At 46.7% G+C, this 7,500-nt stretch overlaps 1 protein-coding gene across 1 annotated transcript in view; it reads right to left on the bottom strand.

Moving 5' to 3' along the window:
* The window catches only part of LOC128697370 (atrial natriuretic peptide receptor 3), a gene marked incomplete at its 3' end in the record, with an annotated part of 434,029 nt that overhangs the window by 306,251 nt on the left and 120,278 nt on the right, over window positions 1-7,500 (bottom strand).

The following is a 7,500-nucleotide window of genomic DNA, read 5'->3' as shown; positions in this document are numbered from 1 at the left end:
ACCACTACTACCACCACTACTACCACCACTACCACCACTACCGCCACCACTACCACCACTACTACCACTACTACTACCACTACTACCACCACTACTACCACCACTACCACCACTACTACCACCACTACTACCACCACTACCACCACTACTACCACCACTACCACCACTACCGCACCCCTACCACAACTACTACCACTACTACTACTACCACTACTACCACCACTACTACCACTACCACCACTACTACCACCACTACTACCACCACTACCACCACCACTACCACCACTACCACCACTACCACCACTACCACCACCACTACCAACACTATCACCACTACTACCACTACTACCACCACTACTACCACCAATACCACCACTACTACCACTACTACCACCACTACCGCCACTACCGCCACCACTACCACCACTACTACCACCACTACCACCACTACCACCACTACTACCACCACTACCACCACTACTACCACCACTACCACCACTACCACCACTACTACCACCACTACCACCACTACTACCACCACTACCACTACTACCACCACTACCGCCACTACCGCCACCACTACCACCACTACTACCACCACTACCACCACTACCACCACTACTACCACCACTACCACCACTACTACCACCACTACTACCACCACTACCACCACTACTACCACCACTACCACCACTACTACCACCACTACCACTACTACCACCACTACCACCACTACCACTACTACCACCACTACCGCCACTACCACTACTACCACCACTACCGCCACTACCACCACTACTACCACCACTACCACCACTACCACCACTACTACCACCACTACCACCACTACTACCACCACTACTACCACCACTACCACCACTACTACCACCACTACCACCACTACTACCACCACTACCACTACTACCACCACTACCGCCACTACCACTACTACCACCACTACCACCACTACTACCACCACTACTACCACCACTACCACCACTACTACCACCACTACCAGAAACTACCAGCACTACCACTACTACCATCATTACCAGCCACTACCACTACTACCACCACTACCAGCCACTACCACTGCTACAACCACTACCACTACTACCAGCCACTACCACCACTACCAGCCACTACCACCACTACCAGCCACTACCAGCCACTACCACCACTACTACCACCACTACTACCACCACTACTACCACCACTACTACCACCACTACCACCACTACTACCACCACTACCACCACTACCGCCACCACTACCACCACTACTACCACCACTACCACCACTACCACCACTACTACCACCACTACCACCACTACTACCACCACTACCACATACATTTAAGAGAGACAGTACCACCCCAGACTCTCCCAGGAAGACTGACACGCAAACCTTAAGAACCATAACAAAATTACCAGATACTCATCATGTTTTTCCCTTATTACGTCTATTTTCCTACGCTGGTCTCAACCTTGGCTTATTAAGCTTCCAGGAAACCTACGCTGGTCTCAACCTTGGCTTATTAAGCTTCCAGGAAACCTACGCTGGTCTCAACCTTGGCTTATTAAGCTTCCAGGAAACCTACGCTGGTCTCAACCTTGGCTTATTAAGCTTCCAGGAAACCTGCAAATACGATTCTTCCCTCTTTTCCTCATGTTTAAATTAGATTTCTTCGAGTTAGATTGCATCAAGCTAGACAAAACGTCAGTTTAATAATAAATAATTCGTTTAATGAAGTAGTGTTACGCGTCTGGCAAGGCAGTGGCTGAACACCACTCAGAAACGTTTAAAACTGCACTCACGTCCTCTTGCTGACAGAATGGGTTTTGTAATAAAGTTGGTAGAATTACCGACAATATGTAAAGTAAAAGGACACAAGTGCAACTAATGTGACATTTATTGTGGCAACGTTTCGCTCTCCAGGAGCTTTATCAAGCCTTTATCAAGTAATGGCTTGATAAAGCTCCTGGAGAGCGAAACGTTGCCACAATAAATGTCACATTAGTTGCAATTGTGTCCTTTTACTTTACAGAATGGGTTTTAATTACACACGGTTCATGTAACATGTTCCTATAAGTCATCCTAGAAGCATGTTTAGCCATGACTTTCTAGAGTGAGTCGACCATCCTAGTACAAGTGTGGTTAACTAGGTGCTGTAGCTGTCTGATGTTTCAGAGGGAGGGTGGCAGCCTGGGATGGTTACCTTCCTTTCATTAACACCTCAGAATACTAGACTCTCCCGTGCCTCTGGATGGCTAACATACTCTCTTCTAGCAACGCTTCAGAACACCAGACTCTCTCGTGCCTCTGGCTGGCTAACATCACATTCACATATGAGTGCATTATCACTTGTGTAGCCCAGAGTGTTCTCGTTTTACACTCTTTACAAATCTATTCAGTTGTACATAAATGTTCGTACATTCTGGTGTTGGAAATATATGTTAAACCCAAACTGTTATAATATGCATGTCTTAATTCTCTTTTTTTTATCGCTCTTCGAGAGAGCTAAAACCTGCTTCGTAGCACGACCGAGTACTGCCAGTCCTTAGAAGTGTATGTGTGTTTGTGATAACCAATGCCACCTTTGTGGAACCTGGCAGGATAACCTGCCTCCAGAGTGGAACCTGGCAGGATAACCTGCCTTCAGAGTGGAATCTGGCAGGATAACCTGCCTCCAGAGTGGAACCTGGCAGGATAACCTGCCTTCAGAGTGGAACCTGGCAGGATAACCTGCCTCCAGAGTGGAACCTGGCAGGATAACTTGCCTTCAGAGTGGAACCTGGCAGGATAACCTGCCTCCAGAGTGGAACCTGGCAGGATAACTTGCCTTCAGAGTGGAACCTGGCAGGATAACCTGCCTCCAGAGTGGAACCTGGCAGGATAACCTGCCTTCAGAGTGGAACCTGGCAGGATAACCTGCCTTCAGAGTGGAACCTGGCAGGATAACCTGCCTCCAGAGTGGAACCTGGCAGGATAAACTACCTTCTCACCACCATCACCACTACCACCCCCTCTGGGAAACTCAATATCCAAGGAGCGTCTGTGGCACACTGGCACTTAGAGTGACACGTGTGCCACCGGAAGGCTATATCCATGACATGGTTGGTGGTGTAGCTGCTGGGTGGAACGTTACTGGGTGGTGGTGGTGGTGGAAGGATTGTAGTAGTGGTGGTAATGGTAGGATTGTGGTAGTGGTGGTGGTCTGGCCAGAGTACCACTAGCAAGCCTGGCACTGCTGTAAATAATATAGTACTATATAATCTAAGGATATTATTCTACATAAGTAAGACATGGATCTTTCTAAGATGACATCTTAAAATGGATCCTTGTTTAATATTTCAGTATATCCCCCCCCCCTCTCAGGCTGGATTACTGGTGTTGGCTGATGGAATTAGGTTTCAAGCCTATCAACTACACGAGGATCATTAAGGTTACATGTCACCTGTTCACCACCGGTCAAGAATACTTCAATCAGGAAATCAGTAATTAAGCTCTCAGCCAGGAGCTGAGTCTCGACCCCTGCAACCACAATTAGGTGAATTAGGTGAGTACCTGAGAGTATATAAGCTGAAATTCTGACTCTGAAACTGATAAAACTTAAGCTTGAGGGCCCCTAATTCCGGAGGGGCCCCAGAAGCCACTTTGGTCCACATTGCTTAAAATTTTTGGGTCTACTGTATGAGAAGGGGTTGCGAACGGGCCCCCCAAAACAGTTCAGGCTTCAGGGCCCCAATAATGCAGGTCTGCCACTGTGTCTGGGTAGTTTACCTGTCTGCAGTTCCCATTATATAATTTCCCTTTTAAATTCGAACGTAAGTAAGACCAGATGTTCGTTGTGTTTATATGAACATTGGTAAAGCCTCTAAAACGTTTTTGTTAGGGTGTTATGGTGGTAATTGTTCACTTGTCTAGACCTGGGGATTACATCTTCTAGCAACTGCCCTGGGTATTACATAGCATTAGAAATCTTCCTTATGAAGAAAGATTGAAGACTCTTAAGTTACATTCACTTGTTAGACGAAGAATGAGGGGAGACCTGATCGAAGTGTATAAGTGGAAGATGGGTATTAATAAAGGGGATATTAATAAGGTCTTGAGGATGTCTCTCCAAGAGAGAACCCGCAGTAATGGATTTAAATTAGACAATTTAGATTTAGAAAATACATAGGAAAGTATTGGTTTGGAAATAGGGTAGTTGATGAGTGGAACAGTCTACCTAGTTGGGTTATTGAGGCTAGGACTTTGGGTAGTTTCAAATTTAGGTTGGATAAATATATGAGTGAGAGGGGTTGGATTTGAGTGGGACTTGCAAATGAGTGGATTGAGTTATCAGAGCTTATTTCTTGGGTAGCATTAAAAATTGGGTTGGGCAAATGTTTTGTTAGTAGGATGGATTGTAAAGGACCTGCCTAGTATTGGCCAACAGGCCTGCTGCAGTGATCCTCCTTTCTTATGTTCTTATGTAACTACGCTGGGTATTACATCTAGCAACTGCCCTGGGTATTACATCTTCTAGCAACTGCCCTGGGTATTACATCTTCTAGGAACTACCCTGGGTATTACATCTTCTAGGAACTACCCTGGGTATTACATCTTCTAGAAACTGCCCTGGGTATTACATCTTCTAGCAACTGCCCTGGGTATTACATCTTCTAGGAACTACCCTGGGTATTGCATCTTCTAGCAACTGCCCTGGGTATTACATCTTCTAGCAACTGCCCTGGGTATTACATCTTCTAGAAACTGCCCTGGGTATTACATCTTCTAGAAACTGCCCTGGGTATTACATCTTCTAGCAACTGCCCTGGGTATTACATCTTCTAGAAACTGCCCTGGGTATTACATCTTCTAGCAACTGCCCTGGGTATTACATCTTCTAGAAACTGCCCTGGGTATTACATTTTCTAGCAACTGCCCTGGGTATTACATCTTCTAGGAACTACCCTGGGTATTGCATCTTCTAGCAACTGCCCTGGGTATTACATCTTCTAGCAACTGCCCTGGGTATTACATCTTCTAGCAACTGCCCTGGGTATTACATCTTCTAGCAACTGCCCTGGGGATTACATCTTCTAGCAACTGCCCTGGGTATTACATCTTCTAGGAACTACCCTGGGTATTACATCTTCTAGCAACTGCCCTGGGTATTACATCTTCTAGGAACTACCCTGGGTATTACATCTTCTAGCAACTGCCCTGGGTAAGTCATCTTCTAGCAACTACCCTGGGTATTACATCTTCTAGCAACTGCCCTGGGTAAGCCATCTTCTAGCAACTGCCCTGGGTATTACATCTTCTAGCAACTGCCCTGGGTAAGTCATCTTCTAGCAACTACCCTGGGTATTACATCTTCTAGCAACTGCCCTGGGTATTACATCTTCTAGCAACTGCCCTGGGTAAGTCATCTTCTAGCAACTGCCCTGGGTATTACATCTTCTAGCAACTACCCTGGGTATTACATCTTCTAGCAACTGCCCTGGGTATTACATCTTCTAGCAACTGCCCTGGGTAAGTCATCTTCTAGCAACTACCCTGGGTATTACATCTTCTAGCAACTGCCCTGGGTATTACATCTTCTAGCAACTGCCCTGGGTAAGTCATCTTCTAGCAACTACCCTGGGTATTACATCTTCTAGCAACTGCCCTGGGTAAGCCATCTTCTAGCAACTGCCCTGGGTATTACATCTTCTAGCAACTGCCCTGGGTAAGTCATCTTCTAGCAACTACCCTGGGTATTACATCTTCTAGCAACTACCCTGGGTATTACATCTTCTAGCAACTGCCCTGGGTAAGCCATCTTCTAGCAACTGCCCTGGGTATTACATCTTCTAGCAACTGCCCTGGGTATTACATCTTCTAGCAACTGCCCTGGGTAAGTCATCTTCTAGCAACTGCCCTGGGTATTACATCTTCTAGCAACTACCCTGGGTATTACATCTTCTAGCAACTGCCCTGGGTATTACATCTTCTAGCAACTGCCCTGGGTAAGTCATCTTCTAGCAACTACCCTGGGTATTACATCTTCTAGCAACTGCCCTGGGTATTACATCTTCTAGCAACTGCCCTGGGTAAGTCATCTTCTAGCAACTACCCTGGGTATTACATCTTCTAGCAACTGCCCTGGGTAAGCCATCTTCTAGCAACTGCCCTGGGTATTACATCTTCTAGCAACTGCCCTGGGTAAGTCATCTTCTAGCAACTACCCTGGGTATTACATCTTCTAGCAACTACCCTGGGTATTACATCTTCTAGCAACTGCCCTGGGTAAGCCATCTTCTAGCAACTGCCCTGGGTATTACATCTTCTAGCAACTGCCCTGGGTAAGTCATCTTCTAGCAACTACCCTGGGTATTACATCTTCTAGCAACTACCCTGGGTATTACATCTTCTAGCAACTGCCCTGGGTAAGCCATCTTCTAGCAACTGCCCTGGGTATTACATCTTCTAGCAACTGCCCTGGGTAAGTCATCTTCTAGCAACTACCCTGGGTATTACATCTTCTAGCAACTACCCTGGGTATTACATCTTCTAGCAACTGCCCTGGGTATTACATCTTCTAGCAACTGCCCTGGGTAAGTCATCTTCTAGCAACTACCCTGGGTATTACATCTTCTAGCAACTACCCTGGGTATTACATCTTCTAGCAACTGCCCTGGGTAAGCCATCTTCTAGCAACTGCCCTGGGTATTACATCTTCTAGCAACTGCCCTGGGTAAGTCATCTTCTAGCAACTACCCTGGGTATTACATCTTCTAGCAACTACCCTGGGTATTACATCTTCTAGCAACTGCCCTGGGTAAGCCATCTTCTAGCAACTGCCCTGGGTATTACATCTTCTAGCAACTGCCCTGGGTATTACATCTTCTAGCAACTGCCCTGGGTAAGCCATCTTCGAGCAACTGCCCTGGGTATTACATCTTCTAGCAACTGCCCTGGGTAAGCCATCTTCGAGCAACTGCCCTGGGTATTACATCTTCTAGCAACTGCCCTGGGTAAGCCATCTTCTAGCAACTGCCCTGGGTATTACATCTTCTAGCAACTGCCCTGGGTATTACATCTTCTAGCAACTGCCCTGGGTATTACATCTTCTAGCAACTGCCCTGGGTAAGTCATCTTCTAGCAACTACCCTGGGTAAGTCATCTTCGAGCTTCTTCCTCATCTGGTCCGCCTCGCTATTATTAGTGTTTCGTTTCATCTCAGGAATATATTAGCAGTGATGATGGAAGCTAGCGGAGAGAGAGGATTCTTCTCTCGTCGCTCTTTTCCTCTCTTTCCTTCCCTTTGCTGCTGCTGCTGCTTCTTCTGGAGGCTGGTGAGCACTCTGATGTGAGTCTCTGTTCACTCTCAGATGCTTTTAAGACTTAGTGCTCGGATGGTAACGAAGACTTTTTCCTCCTCCTCTTCTTGCTCCTTTTCCTCTCCCTCCTCCTCCTCCTCCTCTTCTTGCTCCTTCTCCTCTCCCTCCTCCTCCTCTTCTTGCTCCT

The sequence above is a fragment of the Cherax quadricarinatus genome, chromosome 31 (assembly GCF_038502225.1).
Source record: "Cherax quadricarinatus isolate ZL_2023a chromosome 31, ASM3850222v1, whole genome shotgun sequence".
Taxonomy (NCBI): domain Eukaryota; kingdom Metazoa; phylum Arthropoda; class Malacostraca; order Decapoda; family Parastacidae; genus Cherax; species Cherax quadricarinatus.
The sequence above is the reverse complement of the archived record's forward strand: the minus strand, read 5'-3'. Positions and strand labels throughout refer to the sequence as shown.